The 22014-nt window shown below is 40.8% G+C and overlaps 2 long non-coding RNA genes across 7 annotated transcripts; one reads left to right on the forward strand and one right to left on the reverse strand.

The window, feature by feature from the left end:
• Positions 1-10232: 10232 nt before the first annotated feature.
• Positions 10233-11296, forward strand: LOC127330806 (uncharacterized). The gene is made up of 2 exons (XR_011751155.1): positions 10233-10731; positions 10838-11296. It is a non-coding gene; the product is annotated as an uncharacterized lncRNA (long non-coding RNA).
• Positions 11297-18354: 7058 nt separating this feature from the next.
• LOC127336879 (uncharacterized) lies at positions 18355-21790 on the reverse strand. Of its 6 annotated transcripts, XR_007873565.2 has the most exons (5): positions 21261-21789; positions 20912-21107; positions 20198-20378; positions 19971-20045; positions 18355-18641 (listed from the first exon to the last, which is right to left on the reverse strand). It is a non-coding gene; the product is annotated as an uncharacterized lncRNA (long non-coding RNA). The 6 variants fall into 6 exon arrangements; XR_011752809.1 differs by having other exon boundaries at positions 18355-20045; positions 20198-20381; positions 21261-21790; XR_011752807.1 differs by having other exon boundaries at positions 18355-20045; positions 20912-21119; positions 21261-21790.
• Positions 21791-22014: the final 224 nt, after the last annotated feature.

Below are 22014 nucleotides of genomic sequence, written 5' to 3' on the forward strand. Positions count from 1 at the left end.
TCCCACTTAATTTCTTGCAAATGCAAGTCTCTTCATCGTCTCTGATGAAATCAAAAACTCTTTGACTATTTCATCTGGTGAAGATTCCAACTCCGTGATACTCACTTCATCCAATTGAAGTTCGTATACCTATCTAGTATTTTACGGACTAGCAAATCAATTGGTTGTATCTTGTATACACCTTTAATACGCACTTCTGTTAAGTAGTGTATTTTGCCATCCTACTAGCATATCTCATAAAAGAAATATGTAGTGATTACTAGAATAATCCACATAGACTATAAGCATTGCTACGGAAGATATAATCTTATCGTAGTCAACTCTTTGAACTTTGTTGTAAACAACTTTTCAACAAGTCGAGCTTCTTCAAGGATATTCCATCCAAGTCCATCAATTTTATAGATCCATTTACTTTCAAAAAGTATTCATCTATTTTGGATTTCATGGCGTATAGCCATTTTTAACGGAGTTAGGGCCCATCATAACTTCTTTGTTTGTAGTTGGTTTATCATTGTTTCAAAAACAATTCTTTGTCCACAAATCATTTATTTGATCACAAAGTAAACCATACCTACAAGGTTCAATATGTACTTCGATCTCCATGGCTAAAACACTTTGTAGTCATGGGAGCCATAATCGTTGTGGCCGCTTCCGAAACCAATTCCGATGCTGCGCTACTCTGATCATTATGCTCAGGTTCATAAACCTTATCTAATTATATTGTCCTCCCACTCAAATACTTCACTAGAAATAATTTTCTCGGAAATAAGAAACATTGACAAACATTTTTGTCTTTGTCTCGTGGGAAGAATTCCCAATTAAATCTCTGGGATAACCAACAAAGACATTCATCCGATTTTGGTTGTAAAGTCTTAGACCAAAATTTAAAGAAAAGACTATTAGGGTTTATACCCATACCATAACTCGTATGGTGTCATTTCAACGGATCATGATGCTCTATTCAGTGTAAAAGCGGTAGTCACTAAAGCATAATCCACAAAATATAATGGCATCAATATTTTATCTCATCATTGATCTAACAAGGTTTGGATACATCTCTCGGATACTATATCATCATTATGATACTTCAAGAAATGTGAGTTGTAGAACAATTTCATGACTCTCTTAGATGTTCGCTAAAACTCGTAATTCAAATATTTCCACCATGAACCAATCATAGATATTTGACTTTTCTATTACGATGATTTCCACTTCATGCTGAAATTTATTTGAACCCATTCAAATGTTTCAAACTTCTTCCTTATCGAATATATCCACATATATATACTCAATTCATTGTTGAAAGTTTTCATGAAGTAGAAGAATCTCCCGCACACAACTATGCCCAGTGAACCATATACATCATTATGTATTTTTTCACTAAGTTTGTTGCCCGTTCAACTCTTGGCCTATGAACGGTATTTTAATCATTCTCTTTAGAAAAGATTTGCAAGCGCCAAATGATTCAAAAATCAAATGACTCCAAAAATCCATTTGCATGGAGTTCCTTCATGCGTTCCTTTCTAACATGACCTAAATGGCGGTTCCACAAATAAGTGGAATTCAAATCATTTGCCTTATGGCATTTTAGCGTCAGTGTTATGTATGTGTGTTTCACCATTAAGATTTATAATAACTTATTGATACGTCTCCAACGTATCGATAATTTCTTATGTTCCATGCCACATTATTGATGTTATCTACATGTTTTATGCACACTTTATGTCATATTCGTGCATTTTCTGGAACTAACCTATTAACAAGATGCCGAAGTGCCGATTCTTGTTTTCTGCTGTTTTTGGTTTCAGAAATCCTAGTAAGGAAATATTCTCGGAATTGGACGAAATCAAAGCCCAGGGGCCTATTTTTCCACGAAGCTTCCAGAAGTCCGAAGACGAAACGAAGTGGGACCACAGGGTGGCCAAACCCTAGGGCGGCGCGGCCCCCCCTTGGCCGCGCCGGCCTGTGGTGTGGGGCCCCTGTGCCCCCTCCTGACTTGCCCTTCCGCCTACTTAAAGCCTCCGTGACGAAACCCCCAGTACCGAGAGCCACGATACGGAAAACCTTCCAGAGATGCCGCCAACGCCGATCCCATCTCAGGGGATCCAGGAGATCGCCTCCGGCACCCTGCCGGAGAGGGGAATCATCTCCCGGAGGACTCTACGCCGCCATGGTCGCCTCCGGTGTGATGTGTGAGTAGTCTACCCCTGGACTATGGGTCCATAGCAGTAGCTAGATGTTTGTCTTCTCCCCATTGTGCTATCATTGTCGGATCTTGTGAGCTGCCTAACATGATCAAGATCATCTATCTGTAATTCTATATGTTGCGTTTGTTGGGATCCGATGAATAGAGAATACTTGTTATGTTGATTATCAAAGCTATGTCTATGTGTTGTTTATGATCTTGCATGCTCTCCGTTATTAGTAGATGCTCTGGCCAAGTTGATGCTAGTAACTCCAAGAGGGAGTATTTATGCTCAATAGTGGGTTCATGTCTCCGTGAATCTGGAGGGGTGACAAGAACCTCTAAGGTTATGGATGTGCTGTTGCCACTAGGGATAAAACATTGGTGCTATGTTCAAAGATGTAGTCACTAGTTACATTACGCGCAATACTTAATGCAATTGTCTGTTGTTAGCAACTTAATACTGGAGGGGGTTCGGATGATAACCTGAAGGTGGACTTTTTAGGCATAGATGCAGTTGGATGGCGGTCTATGTACTTTGTCGTAATGCCCAATTAAATCTCACTATACTCATCATGATATGTATGTGCATGGTCATGCTCTCTTTATTTGTCAATTGCCCAACTGTAATTTGTTCACCCAACATGCTGTTTATCTTATGGGAGGGACACCTCTAGTGAACTGTGGACCCCGGTCCAATTCTCTTTACTAAAATACAATCTACTGCAATACTTGTTCTACTGTTTTCTGCAAACAATCATCTTCCACACAATACGGTTAATCCTTTGTTACAGCAAGCCGGTGAGATTGACAACCTCACTGTTTCGTTGGGGCAAAGTACTTTGGTTGTGTTGTGCAGGTTTCACGTTGGCGCCGGAATCCCTGGTGTTGCGCCGCACTACATCCCGCCGCCATCAACCTTCAACGTGCTTCTTGGCTCCTCCTGGTTCGATAAACCTTGGTTTCTTTCTGAGGGAAAACTTGCTGCTGTGCGCATCATACCTTCCTCTTGGGGTTCCCAACGAACGTGTGAGTTACACGCCATCAAGCTCTTTTTCTGGCGCCGTTGCCGGGGAGATCAAGACACGCTGCAAGGGGAGTCTCCACTTCTCAATCTCTTTACTTTGTTTTTGTCTTGCTTAGTTTTATTTACTACTTTGTTTGCTGCACTAAATCAAAATACAAAAAAATTAGTTGCTAGTTTTACTTTATTTGCTATCTTGTTTGCTATATCAAAAACAAAAAAAATTAGTTACTTGCATTTACTTTATCTAGTTTGCTTTATTTACTGTTGCTAAAATGGCCAACGCTGAAAATACTAAGTTGTGTGACTTCACAACCACAAATAATAATGATTTCTTATGCACACCTATTGCTCCACCTGCTACTACAGCAGAATTCTTTGAAATTAAACCTGCTTTACTGAATCTTGTTATGCGAGAGCAATTTTCTGGTGTTAGTTCTGATGATGCTGTTGCCCATCTTAATAATTTTGTTGAACTATGTGAAATGCAAAAATATAAAGATGTAGATGGTGATATTATTAAACTAAAATTGTTCCCTTTCTCATTAAGAGGAAGAGCTAAAGATTGGTTGCTATCTCTGCCTAAGAATAGTATTGATTCATGGACTAAATGCAAGGATGCTTTTATTGGTAGATATTATCCCCCTGCTAAAATCATATCTTTGAGGAGTAGCATAATGAATTTTAAACAATTAGATACTGAACATGTTGCTCAAGCTTGGGAAAGAATGAAATCTCTGGTTAAAAATTGCCCAACCCATGGACTGACTACTTGGATAATCATCCAAACCTTCTATGCAGGACTAAATTTTTCTTCACGGAATTTATTGGATTCAGCTGCTGGAGGTACCTTTATATCCATCACTCTTGGTGAGGCAACAAAGCTTCTTGATAATATGATGATCAACTACTCCGAATGGCACACGGAAAGAGCTCCACAAGGTAAGAAGGTAAATTCTGTCGAAGAAACCCCTTCCTTGAGTGATAAGATTGATGCTATTATGTCTATGCTTGTGAATGATAGGACTAATATTGATCCTAATAATGTTCCATTAGCTTCATTGGTTGCACAAGAAGAACATGTTGATGTAAACTTCATTAAAAATAATAATTTCAACAACAATGCTTACCGGAACAATTCTAGTAACAACTATAGGCCATATCCTTATAATAATGGCAACGGCTATGCTAATTCTTATGGAAATTCTTACAATAATAATAGGAGTTCACCCCCTGGACTTGAAGCCATGCTTAAAGAATTTATTAGTACACAAACTGCTTTTAACAAATCTGTTGAAGAAAAGCTTGGGAAAATTGATATACTTGCTTCTAAAGTCGATAGTCTTGCTGCTGATGTTGATCTTTTGAAATCGAAAGTTATGCCTAATGAAAATCATCATAATAAAATTGTTACTACAGCAAATGCCATCCAAGTTAGAATTAATGAGAATATAAGATTAATGGCTGAACTGCGTGCTAGGTGGGATAGAGAAGAAAATGAAAAACTAGCTAAAGAGAAGAATGTAGCTAAAGTTTGGACTATTACCACCACTAGTAATGCTAATGCTACACATGTTGCTGCACCTCCTACTAATACTAATAAAAGAATTGGTGTTAGCAATGTTTCCACTTCTAATGCAAAGCGCGAAAAACTGCAAAACTGCTAAAATCACTGAAATCGCTGTGATAAAGCTGCTGAAATTTTTTCCAACATTGGGGATGATGATCCCATTGCTTTAGATTATAATGGTTTGAATTTTGATGATTGCCACATCTCTGAAGTTATAAAGTTCTTGCAAAAACTTACTAAAAGTCCTAATGCTAGTGCTATAAATTTGGCTTTCACACATCATATTACAAATGCTCTCATAAAAGCTAGAGAAGAGAAACTGGAGCGTGAAGCCTCTATTCCTAAAAAACTAGAGGATGGTTGGGAGCCCATCATTAAGATGAAGGTTAAAGATTTTGATTGTAATGCTTTATGTGATCTTGGTGCAAGTATTTCTGTTATGCCTAAGAAAATTTATAATATGCTTGACTTGCCACCGCTGAAAAATTGTTATTTGGATGTTAATCTTGCTGATCATTCTACAAAGAAACCTTTGGGTAAAGTTGATAATGTTCGTATTACCGTTAACAATAACCTTGTTCCCGTTGATTTTGTTGTCTTGGATATTGAATGCAATGCATCTTGTCCCATTATATTGGGAAGACCTTTTCTTCGAACTGTTGGTGCTATTATTGATATGAAGGAAGGTAATATAAAATATCAATTTCCTCTCAAGAAAGGTATGGAACACTTCCCTAGAAAGAGAATGAAGGTACCTTTTGATTCTATTATGAGAACAAATTATGATGTTGACACTTCGTCTCTTGATAATACTTGATACACACTTTCTGCGCCTAGCTGAAAGGCGTTAAAGAAAAGCGCTTATGGGAGACAACCCATGTTTTTACCTACAGTACTTTGTTTTTATTTTGTGTCTTGGAAGTTGTTTACTACTGTAGCAACCTCTCCTTATCTTAGTTTTGTGTTTTGTTGTGCCAAGTTAAGCCGTTGATAGAAAAGTAAGTACTAGATTTGGATTACTGCGCAGTTCCAGATTTCTTTGCTGTCACGAATCTGGGTCCACCTCCCTGTAGGTAGCTCAGAAAATTAAGCCAATTTACGTGCATGATCCTCAGATATGTACGCAACTTTCATTCAATTTGAGAATTTTCATTTGAGCAAGTCTGGTGCCATTTTAAAATTCGTCAATACGAACTGTTCTGTTTTGACAGATTCTGCCTTTTATTTCGCATTGCCTCTTTTGCTATGTTGGATGAATTTCTTTGATCCACTAATGTCCAGTAGCATTATACAATGTCCAGAAGTGTTAAGAATGATTGTGTCACCTCTGAATATGTTAATTTTTATTGTGCACTAACCCTCTAATGAGTTGTTTCGAGTTTGGTGTGGAGGAAGTTTTCAAGGATCAAGAGAGGAGTATGATGCAACATGATCAAGGAGAGTGAAAGCTCTAAGCTTGGGGATGCCCCGGTGGTTCACCCCTGCATATATCAAGAAGACTCAAGCGTCTAAGCTTGGGGATGCCCAAGGCATCCCCTTCTTCATCGACAACATTATCAGGTTCCTCCTGAAACTATATTTTTATTCCATCACATCTTATGTGCTTTTTCTTGGAGCGTCGGTTTGTTTTTGTTTTTGTTTTGTTTGAATAAAATGGATCCTAGCATTCACTTTATGGGAGAGAGACACGCTCCGCTGTAGCATATGGACAAGTATGTCCTTGGTTTCTACTCATAGTATTCATGGCGAAGTTTCTCCTTCATTAAATTGTTATATGGTTGGAATTGGAAAATGATACATGTAGTAATTGCTATTAATGTCTTGGGTAATGTGATACTTGGCAATTGTTGTGCTCATGATTAAGCTCTTGCATCATATGCTTTGCACCCATTAATGAAGAAATACATAGAGCATGCTAAAATTTGGTTTGCATATTTGGTTTCTCTAAGGTCTAGATAATTTCTAGTATTGAGTTTGAACAACAAGGAAGACGGTGTAGAGTTTTATAATGTTTTCAATATGTCTTTTATGTGAGTTTTGCTGCACCGGTTCATCCTTGTGTTTGTTTCAAATAAGCCTTGCTAGCCTAAACCTTGTATCGAGAGGGAATACTTCTCATGCATCCAAAATACTTGAGCCAACCACTATGCCATTTGTGTCCACCATACCTACCTACTACATGGTATTTTCCGCCATTCCAAAGTAAATTGCTTGAGTGCTACCTTTAAAATTCCATCATTCACCTTTGCAATATATAGCTCATGGGACAAATAGCTTAAAAACTATTGTGGTATTGAATATGTAATTATGCACTTTATCTCTTATTAAGTTGCTTGTTGTGCGATAACCATGTTCACTGGGGACGCCATCAACTACTCTTTGTTGAATTTCATGTGAGTTGCTATGCATGTTCGTCTTGTCTGAAGTAAGAGCGATCTACCACCTTATGGTTAAGCATGCATATTGTTAGAGAAGAACATTGGGCCGCTAACTAAAGCCATGATCCATGGTGGAAGTTTCAGTTTTGGACATATATCCTCAATCTCAAATGAGAAAATTATTAATTGTTGTTACATGCTTATGCATAAAAGAGGAGTCCATTATCTGTTGTCTATGTTGTCCCGGTATGGATGTCTAAGTTGAAGAATAATCAATAGCGAGAAATCCAATGCGAGCTTTCTCCTTAGACCTTTGTACAGGCGGCATAGAGGTACCCCTTTGTGACACTTGGTAAAAACATGTGCATTGTGATGATCCGGTAGTCCAAGCTAATTAGGACAAGGTGCGGGCACTATTAGTACACTATGCATGAGGCTTGCAACTTATAAGATATAATTTACATGATGCATATGCTTTATTACTACCGTTGACAAAATTGTTTCATGTTTTCAAAATAAAAGCTCTAGCACAAATATAGCAATCGATGCTTTTCCTCTATGGAGGACCATTCTTTTACCTTCAATGTTGAGTCAGTTCACCTATTTCTCTCCACCTCAAGAAGCAAACACTTGTGTGAACTGTGCATTGATTCCTACATACTTGCTTATTGCACTTATTATATTACTCTATGTTGACAATATCCATGAGATATACATGTTACAAGTTGAAAGCAACCGCTGAAACTTAATCTTCTTTTGTGTTGCTTCAATGCCTTTACTTTAAATTATTGCTTTATGAGTTAACTCTTATGCAAGACTTATTGATGCTTGTCTTGAAGTGCTATTCATGAAAAGTCTTTGCTTTATGATTCACTTGTTTACTCATGTCATATACATTGTTTTGATCGCTGCATTCACTACATATGCTTTACAAATAGTATGATCAAGATTATGATGGCATGTCACTCCAGAAATTATCTGTGTTATCGTTTTACCTGCTCGGGACGAGCAGAACTAAGCTTGGGGATGCTGATACGTCTCCAACGTATCGATAATTTCTTATGTTCCATGCCACATTATTGATGTTATCTACATGTTTTATGCACACTTTATGTCATATTCGTGCATTTTCTGGAACTAACCTATTAACAAGATGCCGAAGTGCCGATTCTTGTTTCTGCTGTTTTTGGTTTCAGAAATCCTAGTAAGGAAATATTCTCGGAATTGGACGAAATCAAAGCCCAGGGGCCTATTTTTCCACGAAGCTTCCAGAAGTCCGAAGACGAAACGAAGTGGGACCACAGGGTGGCCAAACCCTAGGGCGGCGCGGCCCCCCCTTGGCCGTGCCGGCCTGTGGTGTGGGGCCCCTGTGCCCCCTCCTGACTTGCCCTTCCGCCTACTTAAAGCCTCTGTGACGAAACCCCCAGTACCGAGAGCCACGATACGGAAAACCTTCCAGAGACGCCGCCAACGCCGATCCCATCTCGGGGGATCCAGGAGATCGCCTCCGGCACCCTGCCGGAGAGGGGAATCATCTCCCGGAGGACTCTACGCCGCCATGGTCGCCTCCGGTGTGATGTGTGAGTAGTCTACCCCTGGACTATGGGTCCATAGCAGTAGCTAGATGGTTGTCTTCTCCCCATTGTGCTATCATTATCGGATCTTGTGAGCTGCCTAACATGATCAAGATCATCTATCTGTAATTCTATATGTTGCGTTTGTTGGGATCCGATGAATAGAGAATACTTGTTATGTTGATTATCAAAGCTATGTCTATGTGTTGTTTATGATCTTGCATGCTCTCCGTTATTAGTAGATGCTCTGGCCAAGTTGATGCTAGTAACTCCAAGAGGGAGTATTTATGCTCGATAGTGGGTTCATGTCTCCGTGAATCTGGAGGGGTGACAAGAACCTCTAAGGTTATGGATGTGCTGTTGCCACTAGGGATAAAACATTGGTGCTATGTTCAAGGATGTAGTCACTAGTTACATTACGCGCAATACTTAATGCAATTGTCTGTTGTTAGCAACTTAATACTGGAGGGGGTTCGGATGATAACCTGAAGGTGGACTTTTTAGGCATAGATGCAGTTGGATGGCGGTCTATGTACTTTGTCGTAATGCCCAATTAAATCTCACTATACTCATCATGATATGTATGTGCATGGTCATGCTCTCTTTATTTGTCAATTGCCCAACTGTAATTTGTTCACCCAACATGCTGTTTATCTTATGGGAGAGACACCTCTAGTGAACTGTGGACCCCGGTCCAATTCTCTTTACTGAAATACAATCTACTGCAATACTTGTTCTACTGTTTTCTGCAAACAATCATCTTCCACACAATACGGTTAATCCTTTGTTACAGCAAGCCGGTGAGATTGACAACCTCACTGTTTCGTTGGGGCAAAGTACTTTGGTTGTGTTGTGCAGGTTCCACGTTGGCGCCGGAATCCCTGGTGTTGCGCCGCACTACATCCCGCCGCCATCAACCTTCAACGTGCTTCTTGGCTCCTCCTGGTTCGATAAACCTTGGTTTCTTTCTGAGGGAAAACTTGCTGCTGTGCGCATCATACCTTCCTCTTGGGGTTCCCAACGAACGTGTGAGTTACACGCCATCACTTATCCATCATACATGGAGTAATGTCATAATTTGAACAACTCATTGTTTTCATTTGACCAGAGCAAAATAACAATTATTAAGTTCTTTATTATAAATTCTAAGGGCTAGATAGAATGCCAACGACGAACATAATATCACTTTATTTTGTTCTAGACGTGCATTCCTATCATATTCCTTGTCAGTCCGGCCGGGCATAACCGAACCGAAACCGAAAACCGAAGCCGAAAAAACCTAACTGAACCAAAAAAATCGGTTTTATCAGTTTACAGTTAAGATTACAGTTAGCAGAATCACTAACCATTTAACCTTCGGTTTTTTCGGTTTTAAACCGAAAAACCGTGGTTTTAACCGAACTTAACCACACAGCCCAGGCCCAGCCGCGGAGATGCCCAGGCCGGCAGGCCCAGCAAGTCGACCACCTCCCCGGAATCCCCTCCACCCCTCTCTCTAGGATCCCTTCGGTACAGAGGGGAAAGGTGCGGCTTTTGTCCTCCATGGCGGGCGGCTGCGGATGGTGGTGAGGCGGCGGGGAGACGGGGCGTCACCGGCGGAGGAGCAGGAGGTCCATGGCGACGACGGCGCCCCCACATCTGGTGGTACTGACTCGGCTCGGCGACCGGCTGCTCCGCGCGCGGCAGATTTGGCCGGCCAGCGAGTCCCGGCCTTCACCTGCGCGGACGACCTCAGGGCCTGCAGCACGCCGGCAGCCGCGGACTGGCGCCCGCCACCCCTCCTCCTCTTTGTTCCTCATCGAGACCGCCCTCCACCGCCTCCGATGGCAGCATCCACGGCGGGCTGCTCGTGGTGGGGTACAGAAAGGTGGTTGCCGGCGATGAGAAGCGCGTCCCCGCAGAAGAGAAGGCGGCAGACGACCTGGACATGGTCGACAAGGCGCTCGTCCACCCCAAGCTCGAGGGAGACGTCCTCTACCCTGACATTGTTGGCATTTAAGGTCAATTTTTTTCTCTGTTTGCCTAGGGTTTGGGTGTTGATTATCGCTATCGGTGATTAAGTGTTGTGCAAATCTGCTATTGTTGATTAACTGCCTCTCCTCGCAGAAACGTAGCGACCAGGATATCTGCTTGAGAAGGAGCTCGTCCCAGCTCCAGGAGATGTCCTCAACGCCCTGAACATGTTGACGCCCTGCAGAAGAAGGTCATTTATATCCCCCTATTCTGCCATGTACTGCAGCCTAGCTCTGATGCTGCTAGTGCTTACCATGTCGACGCCCTGCAGATCGAAGGTCTACTATATTTACTGCATGCACTGGATCGAATTTGTTTCATTGTTGATTCACTTGCCTATGTGTTGTGGCTTTTCTCTGGCTGACTCGGTCAGGCTACTGTATTCTCCTACTATGTAGCAGTTTGGTTTGCATGTTCAGGTTCTAAAATATTATTTACTCAGGAGTAGTTTCTCTTGTCTAGTTGAACTCGTCAGTTGTATCCTATATGTAGACAGCCACCAGACATAAAAGAAAAGAGTTGTTACTTGCTAGACTGTGAATCTGTGATGTATCTGTGAATTTATTTGGCACAATATCTGTGAATATCTCTCTCTTGTTATATTTTAGCATGAAGCAAAAAGGTCATGCCAAAATTTTCACTTGACCGAATGCACCATAGAAAAAGACATGCGAAAAGTTGTCTGCCGTTCAAAAATTCGCGTCAACTTTGGTTAATTTGGTTATTACCGAAACCGAACCGGATGTTATTGGTTATTACCGAAACCGAATCGTATTCTCGTACAAAACCATATTTACCGAAGTATTGAAATCGTATTTACCGAAAACCCGTATAAACCGAACCGATTTAACCGATTTAACCGAATGCGCAGCCGGACTTGTCAGTCACTTAGGCCATTGTATTCTTGTATTGCGTTGTTTTGTATGACACTTCATACCAACCAATATAGTACTAATACCCAAGAATTTCATAGTGTGACCTAACTAGGAATACAACCATAACATGTATATCATTTATATACACCTGAGCTAGACTTTCTAGTCTTTTCTTTCTTTCTGCCAAAATATCTTTTGCAGTTTCTCTTTTAGTTTTCCTCATTATTCAAAAAAACACTTCAACATCAATAACTTCTAGGTTTGTTGGTCTAATACCAATAACCTTGAGGTTCTTATTTTGAAGTTGATCATCATATGACAGGTGTTCTAGATTTCACTATTAGTAACTTTGTAATACGATGAACAATTTCACTCATAATTTTATCCATCAATTCATGACAACTTTCTAAGACCATGTCTGTACATGCTAGGCTCATAAAGTTTAACCTTAGTATTCGCATGTGCAAATCTGGCTTGCACCCGTTGTATGCACACGTAGAATCTATCACACCCGATCATCACGTGATGCTTCGATACGATGAGTCTTAGCAACGGTGCATACTAAGGACGATAACTTCATGGATATGCGAATATTGTTAGTGCCCCAATAGTTGGAGGATTGTGACGCCTGACGTCTTCAACCTTCATACATTCCCATAAAACTTATGAGTTTATGTAGTCTCACCAAATTATATTCTATCATCTTGCAATAAGGTCTTAGATATCACATATATCTCATACCTTGATTATTTCTGAAAACTAGATTTTCAGCTTCTTACTTTTCAAACAGATTTGAACTTCAAGTTTTACGGAGACAAGATAACTTTAGTTACTAATTGAAACCATAGCTCTTTGAATCAACAATGTGAGGTTTACTAAAAGTTTGCAGTAGGACTTAATTAATTCTTGATTCTTTAACAATACGGTACCAATCAGTAAAGTTTCTTGTCAGATTTTAACAGTATTTCTATCTCAATAACAAGACTAGCGCATAGTAGAAAACGGATGCCAATACTACAAAATTAATTCAAAATACTACTCAGACTATGTTTATGATAATTAGTTCATGTTCTAATCTAATTACTAATGAACTCCCACTTAATACAACATCCCTCATAGTTGTTAAGTGGTACACGATCCAAATCCACTACACCAAAACCGATCATCACGTGAGATGATGTAGTTTCAATGGTGAACATCAACATGTTGATCATATCATCCATATGACTCGTGTTCAACCTTTCGGTTTCTGTTGTCCCGAGGCCATGTCTGTACATGCTAGGCTCTTCAAGCAAACCCAAGTATTCCGCGTGTGCAACATGGCTTACACCCGTTGTATGTGAACGTTGAATCTATCACATCCGATCATCACGAGATGCTTCGAAACGACGAACTGTACAACGGTGCATACGAGGGGAGAACACTTTATTATCTTGATATTAATGTGAGGGATCATCTTATAATGCTACCGTCGCGATCTAAGCAAAATAAGATGCATAAAGGATTAACATCACATGCAGTTCATATGTGATATGATATGGCCCTTTTGTCTTTGCGCCTTTGATCTTCATCTCCAAAGCACGGACATGATCTCCATCATCTTCGGGCATGATCTCCATCATCGTCGGCGTAGCGTTAAGGTCCATGGCGCCGTCTTCATGGTTGTTCACCTCATGTAGCAACTATTACAACTACTTTAAAATACCTCTCAACATGAAATATAAAGACAACCATAAGGCTCCTGCCGGTTGCCACAATACAATAATGATCATCTCATACATATTCATCATCACATTATGGCCATATCACATCACCAAACCCTGCAAAAACAAGTTAGACGTCTCTAATTTGGTTTGCATATTTTACGTGGTTTAGGGTTTTTGAGAGAGATCTAATCTACCTACGAACATGAACCACAACGTTGATACTAATGTTTTCAATAGAAGAGTAAGTTGAATCTTCACTATAGTAGGAGAGACAGACACCCGCAAAGCCTCTTATGCAATACAAGTTGCATGTCGAACGAGGAACCAGTCTCATGAACGCGGTCATGTAAAGTTAGTCCGGGCCGCTTCATCCCACTATGCCACAAAGATGCAAAGTACTCAAACTAAAGATAACAAGAGCATCAACGCCCACAAAACCATTGTGTTCTACTCGTGCAACCATCTATGCATAGACACGGCTCTGATACCACTGTAGGGATTCGTTGCATAGAAAACAAAAATTTTCCTACCGCGAGAACGCAATCCAAGCCAAGATGCAATCTAGAAGACGGGAGCAACGAGGGGATGATCAAGACTAACCCTTGAAGATTTCCAAAGCCTATAAGAGTAGGCTCTTATTGCTGCGGTAGACGATCACTTGCCGCTTGCAAAAGCGCGTAGAAGATCTTGATCACGGTGCCACAATCGGGCAGCACCTCCGTACTCGGTCACACGTTCGGTGTTGATGAAGATGACGTCCTTCTCCCCGTTCCAGCGGGCAGCGGAAGTAGTAGCTCCTCCTTGAATCCGGCAGCATGACGGCGTGGTGGCGGTGGTGATGGAGAACTCCGGCAGGGCTTCGCCTATGCGCTGCGGGAGTATTATGTGGAGGAGGAGAGGCTAGGGTTTGGGGAGAGGGGGAGGCTAGGGCGCAGGCCAAGGGCAGCCCTAGGTGGTGCGGCCAAGAGTGGGCAGCCCCCTCCCTCTCCTCCTCATTATATAGGTGGAAATCCCCAAGTGTTGGTATCCAAGTCTTCGAATAAGACCCCAACAATGAAACCTCCCATAGGTGGGAAACCTACTCAAGGGGGGAAATCCCACTCAAGGTGGGACTCCCACCCCTTCCTTGGGGGGTTGGCCGGCCACCCTTTGGGGAGTCCACCTTGGACTCCTCCCCTTTAGGGTTGGCTGGTCATGCAAGGTGGAGTCCCTCCGGGACTCCACTTTCCATGGTGATTTCTTTCGGACTTTTCTAGAACCTTCTAGAACCTGCCATAAATGCACCGGATCATTTCCAAACTTGGAATATGACTTCCTATATATGAATCTTATTCTCCGGACCATTCCGGAACTCCTCGTGATGTCCGGGATCTCATCCGGGACTCCGAACAAATAATCGAACTCCATTCCATATTCAAGTTCTACCATTTCAACATCAAACCTTAAGTGTGTCACCCTACGGTTCGCGAACTATGCGGACATGGTTGAGTACTCACTCCGACCAATAACCAATAGCGGGATCTGGAGATCCATAATGGCTCCCACATATTCAACGATGACTTCAGTGATCGAATGAACCATTGACATACGATACCAATTCCCTTTGTCACGCGATATTTTACTTGTCCGAGGTTTGATCATCGGTATCACTCTATACCTTGTTCAACCTCGTCTCCTGACAAGTACTCTTTACTCGTACCGTGGTATGTGGTCTCTTATGAACTTATTCATATGCTTGCAAGACATTAGACGACATTCCATCGAGAGGGCCCAGAGTATATCTATCCGTCATCGGGATGGACAAATCCCACTGTTGATCCATATGCCTCAACTCATACTTTCCGGATACTTAATCCCACCTTTATAACCACCCATTTACGCAGTGGCGTTTGGTGTAATCAAAGTACCTTTCCGGTATAAGTGATTTACATGATCTCATGGTCATAAGGACTAGGTAACTATGTATCGAAAGCTTATAGCAAATAACTCAATGACGTGATCTTATGCTATGCTTAATTGGGTGTGTCCATTACATCATTCATATAATGATATAACCTTGTTATTAATAACATCCAATGTTCATGATTATGAAACTAATCATCCATTAATCAACAAGCTAGTTAAGAGGCATACTAGGGACTCTTTGTTGTCTACATATCACACATGTACTAATGTTTCGGTTAATACAATTATAGCATGATATATAAACATTTATCATAAACATAAAGATATATAATAACCACTTTTATTATTGCCTCTTGGGCATATCTCCTTCATATAAACCACCTCTCACTATCCTCAATCTTATATCTATGATTCTTTTTTTTATAATTTTAGCAACTTAGGTTTTTTTAGCTTAGACTTTGTCATTAGTTTTTGTGCCCTAGCAATATATAGAGTGGAACATTTTCAAACCATTGTTTGGTTTGCATTAGGTGACATGCGTAGCTATTCCATAATCTTTGGCTAATACTTATCTTAAAAGGTACTACACTAATTCATTCAATTCTGGTCAACACAATCTATTATATATGGTGGTGCTAGCGTGTGGTTTTGCTTAAATATGTGTAGCAATGTGATTTTTTTATATACATTGAGCTCGACATTTACTATCGAGTAATGGTCACACTCTTGATGGATTCAGATGGTACATTAGTACTTGTTGTTGACGAAACCTATTCTTATATACTCCTGTTGGGCCTTCAAGCATAGAGATTTGCAGATTTGCAAGACAACATGTATGATTGTCTACTTTATGCTATTTTTTTCCTTTGAATTTTATTATTAGTAACATAGAAAACAGTAAGACAATGTATACTTCATTGTGAATAGTTTTGCACATAACTTTTATATTTACCTATGACCTACATTTCTTGAGAGAAGGTTGTACAGTCGACAACACATGATTTGGTAGCTATATGTGCCTACCTTACACAAGATGTTTCACGAATTGAGTTGCATAATAGTCTGTTTCAGTCGGAACAAGAAAAATGTATTAATGGTGCCCTTATTTACATTCAAAAAATATGGAACTCTACTATGTGTGAAGGTAGTCCGGAAAACATGCATGTTCTACCACTATGGTTATTTGCTGAAAAAAGATCTGAACTTTCAGTATTTACTTGTCTCATAAATATCTTAAGAGAAGGTCCTATAGTGCACAAATTCTGGAGGATGTGCCCTTTAAGGGATGTTCTTCGAGTGGGTGTTTTTCAATTATTTTTCGGTACGTCTTATCTTCCGTTTATTCTGGAGTTTAAGTTCTCATAACAAATTATGTTGCGCTTGCAGTATGTTAGATAATGATATACCAGTTGGTACTCGAGCTTTTTTACTCGTCGTCATATGGTACGGAATTTGTACAATATAGGTACTAAAGGAGATGAAAACTGAGTCTCGGTTAACTGAAAAATGGAAGGGGTGTACGGTCAATGTAGTGTGTTTACCTTGGTGTTTAGGAATATGGTATACTGTGAGTCTATGATTTTGATTTGCCTAATGGTCGTCGATTATCGCACAATCGCTTCTAAATAAAATCTTATTAAATAAGCTTGGTACAACATTATATTGTTCGATGAACACACAAACTATTAAACGTCAAAGCAGTACATTTTTGGCACTGCACAAAATTCAAAATATATGTGGAATTCACATTACATGAAGCAATGCTGCCTCTAGTTGTGGCTCTAATCGGTATCACAGATCGGAAACAAGAGAAATCCGGCCACTTGGATTTTGGCAGTCCAATTGGGGACACTATTTCAAAAGCTACGATCAACATGTGGGGCCAGGTTCACACAATGAAGCTTAGCGCGCCACTTAAAAGACAACCTTACGAACCAATGAAGCAACAGCTCCACAATTTGTAAGACCTAAATATCCAAGCCCAGGTGTGAATAGCGGCGCGGCGCGGTTAGTCTGACCGGGGTCAACAAATTAGGCGTGCCGCATGTACACTCTTTAGACAGTACTCTTAAATCTCCGCATGAACTTTACGCTAAAGCAATGAAAAGCACGTACTTAATTTGAAACTCATGGATAGACGGATTGTTGCGGATCTCCCAAACTTCGTGGCTTTATCCGGCATGCTCGTGACCTCATCGATCGTCAATGCTGTTTCTTTGCCCTTCATTCTCACTCCTTGCCAATGTGGAAGAACTTGGATCTTGTTCCATTTTTTATCCTACCTTTTTGTGATTCTTTTCTTGATCATAGTCGACTGGGGAATCAAACCAAATAAAATACTTAAGCATTTGCAATTAAATATTGGATTAGGCAGTTTCAGACATGGATTAGGTGGTTGAAAAGTCTTGACAAAGAGCTGTCCTAGCGCTGATCGCGGCGGTGGCTGGCGTGGCACACATGCATTGCTTGCCAAACTTTTGGCCTTGCCCTTTAGACCTTATATTATTATAAAAAAAAACTTTTGGACTTCAGTATATTGCGAGAATGATCCAAGAGTTAAACAGCACGAAGGCTTGCTCCCCAGCTGCTACAAATGTCGTCGTGCGTGCCATTGCGAGTGGCGCGCGCATGATCACGACAAGCAGGCTCCGGCAATATATTGTCCAAATCACTTGCAAATTAGTCTGACTCCTTCCGTGCCCTTCTACACTACTTAAAAAGGAGGAACATGTTCCCTATTCTGCCTTCCCTTCACTACGACCAGTTTTGGTCGTCACCCCCTCTCCAGCGATCACCTACCTGGGCCGCACCAAATGGGCCTCACCAAACTGGCTGCACCAGAAATCTCGTCCAAATCTCGTCCCAGATTCTCGCACCAGAAATCTCGTCAAAAATCATTCTCTTCCAAAAATCAATCTCGCCCAAATATCAATCTCGTCCCAGAAAGAATCAATCCCAGAAGGAATGTAACCTTGTCCCATAAGGTAATATCAATCCAAGAAGGAATGTAACCTCATCCCAGAAGGAATGTAACCTCACCACAGAAGGTATGTAATCACGCCCCAATCAAACTCTCCCCAGAATCAATCTCACCCCATAATCAAGCTCGTCCCATAAGGTAATATGAAGAAACATGGAATCAAGGTTAATAAGGACGTGAATTGCGCCCAGGTAGAATATTTGATGTACAAAAGCAGGATAATGGCAGAATATTACGCCTAGAAAGAATATTTGATGTACAAAAGCTCGGGCCAGAATTGAGCAGAATATTGATGCAAGCAATCTCAACCTTACGGACTAACCATGGCAGTACAACTTAGCCTCGGATGCGCCTGCTCGAAGAGAATAATAGCACCAAGGCCGTACTCTCGCTTCGCCTGGAATCCCCACTTGTAACTTCTTCTTTCTACACTATACTCATCAAAGATTCCATTTGTTAGTTTGACTGATACATGTGTTCTTCTCATTTCTCAGGCATGTTAGTTTCACATTTGTTGAAGCCATGGTTGGGTGACGATCGCGAAAATTGTGACCGCGCGAATTAAAGTGACTCGGATGGGAGATCTTATTTACCACGCCATCCTAGCTGACAAAAATGTGAGTCCTCTAATGCATTCTTGGTACCTCTATAACATGAGTTCAGCTATGTAAACGCTTGAATCCAGTAGCTACAGCTTAGAAAAGTAGCATAATCGTCCTAACACTTCTCTTCCCTGACTAATTGGTTTAGTGTCCAGGGATAACAATGATAAATAAGATACTTTTCAGGTATAACGAAGTATTAAGGAAGTAGGTGATGTCTACTTTCGAAGCTGTAACAGGATAGTACCAGATCAACAATTTTGTGTGCATGGTCATGGTCCTTAACATTGCATGCAACAAAATAGGCTATGTAAATACTCCTTGCTGCATACATTACGTGCATGTGTTTCTTTAAATTCGTTAGGAGGTAGGAGAATTTCATAATATAAATAAAGCAGTCCAGTAGACATTTCAGAAAATAGGATGAAACTAAGGACCATGAGTTGTCAGGGAGGCAAGAGCAAAGCAGCATAGCAGCGCACAAGCTTCAGAATAAAATGAATTTAGTTCATGTTTCCATAATTGTGTGATGTCCAGGTTCCCATACAAGTTTATCATTGTAGTCCATGGATATTTTTGACTGACTATAGAAACCTTCTTTTTCCAAGTAGTACTTATAGCTTGATCAAATTTTGGTTCTCCTCACAGTATAACTTTTTGTGAGAGGCAGAACCTATTTATTCAAGAACTTCTAATATAATTTTGTAATTTCTGTTGCATGTGCAGATATTTAGCCTCTCCTCCCTGTATGTGTTAGCCAGCAATCAATGTGCTGTACTTTCACCAGACTATTTTTTGCATGATGAAAGGATGATCTTCATACTTATGCAAGGACCAGATGGAGAGCAGGATAAATAATATAAGAAAAATTCTTTACTATTGAGTTTGTTCTGATGTATTACATGCTGGTCTGGACGTAAAATAATTCTCCAAGTGTAATAAACGATTCTTAGTGTACATATTACATATTATTTATTTGAAGATCACTCCATTGATATTGAACTATAATGTATATAATCAGAAAATAATCAGAGATATGAAAACAAGAATAGCAGAACCCGAGTTGGAAAATAAAGTAACTACCATAGAAGTATAAAGTTGCACGTATGAATGGAAGAATGGAAAATGACAGTTAATCCATCATAAGTAAGAAAGTACCTGAAGATAAACACTGGTATTTTGGTTTTTCATTGCATACTCATGGTAGACAGAAGACACTGATGGAACAATTACCTACACAAATCAAAGCTTCATCTGAATATACAACAAATGTAAAACAAAACATTCATAGTACTGCTATCTTGTGGTGTCAAACTGGCATCAGATGTATTTGAATGCAAAGTACGTAAGAGCAACAATAGGAACAGGAATAGTGAGTCCAGTACCATTTTCTCTAGAGGGAGAACTCACATTACTTCAAGAAAAATACTTGCACCAGCTGCATGAGATTGCACGCTCGGTTGTCCATGATGAGAACCCAGAAGCTCATTTTGCAGTTGGACATTCCTGATGTTGCAGAGCTCAGGCTGCCAGCTCCATTGTGTGTGGCTGGGTGAGGACCCGTTCCTGCTGTGTTCGGCACAGATGACAAATCGATACTTAGAGGAAGAGATAAAAATGTAACACACCAACTTCAAAACTAAAGGTCACTAAGACATAAAAATATTCAGAACTGATATGACTCGACTCTGGATGACAGGTACATATATAACTGTTCATATCTTATTTTCAGCGAGATAATTTTGTGAAACTAGAATGTGAAAGGACTCATAGACATAGTGCATATGTGGCGCACGAATATTCTTGTCCTGTCCCAACTAACCTGGAATTTAATTTCATGTTTGAGCTAATGGTCGGATGAAGTGAAGTTTCTTTAGGTTGCAGCAATTTTTTAAGTCAACAACTAACTACAAGTTTAGTTAGTAATTTCTTGAAGTCAAGGAGCATAATAATCCATTTTATGACCTGGTTGACACCTTTGCTACATCTATATTTTCAGTTCATACAGGCTACCATCATAATTAGATGGCAACTACAGATTAACGGGATTGCCTAACATTCTGAATCTGTTCTGCACAACAAATGAAATACCACTATACCTTATAAAAAAGGTGGAGCTTAGCCAAGTTAGAATTAACCTGAAATTATCATTCCCTGAAGCCTTAGCAGACTCCGCAGCATACATCCACTATGAAACAAACCTCCATAGGTTTCTCACCGAGGTCATTTGGCCAGTCGGGATATATGCAAGTATGTCAGCATCGGCGAAAAAGTTTACAACTCCATCATCAGCACCTTCAGGGAGTTCTCCACAATCAAAAATCATGGTATCAGTTGTGGGATGTGCATGATACCAACTTATTGACAATTTGGAAAAGTCATATAAGCTACCCAGATTCGGATATTGGGGATTTCGCGAGTGTGGAGATGAGAGGGGAACTAACAAACCTTGTAGAGATGCAGACCTGTTGGAGAGGCGCGGAAGCAGTAGGATACGAGCGATTTGCCGGGCGGGATTCTCCGATAGGCCACGGCGAGCGAGGTGGGGAGGGACGTCGACCATCCATTGCTGGATGGTTGCAACACTGCCCGTCGGAGCACACCAGCGTCCGTCTGCACTTACTCCGGTTCATAGGTTTTTCGCGCAGGAGGAGGATTCCGGTGTTGTGGATCCATCAACCGGGTTGCGGGCGTGATGTTTGCTGAACAGAACTCGCTGCAGCGGTAGGGAGGCAGGGGAAGGTCTGGTTCTTGCTGTAGCGGTAAGGAGACATGAGAGAGGTAGAACTCGCTGCAGCGGCGGGACGCAGGGGCGGGGGATCTCCTTGCGCCGGTCGTGGGGAAGCCGGTGAGGGGGTGGCCCTGGGAGCCGGCGGCCAGGACTCGGGCAGGGAGTGGAGGCGATGGTCGATGCTACTGAAGACTTGCCAAAGGCTATCTCCACTGAGAGTGGAGTGTGAGTACCGAGCGATGTGTCCGATAATCCGATTTGCGCTGCCGTGTTTTATCTTTCTTTTCCTGCCTCTCCTTTAATTTCTTCTCAACTTGCTAAGAGCTTTTCCAATTCGGTCAAAAATAGTTGCATCAAAACAAATTCGGTCAGAAGTAATGCTAGAGATTTTCTTTGGTCTAGATAGCGCTAGGATTGCATATTTAAAATGATAAATGGCTTGTTATTTTCTTTTAAATTTTAAGATCTTCT

This window comes from Lolium perenne, chromosome 2 (genome assembly GCF_019359855.2).
Source record: "Lolium perenne isolate Kyuss_39 chromosome 2, Kyuss_2.0, whole genome shotgun sequence".
In the NCBI taxonomy this organism is placed as follows: domain Eukaryota; kingdom Viridiplantae; phylum Streptophyta; class Magnoliopsida; order Poales; family Poaceae; genus Lolium; species Lolium perenne.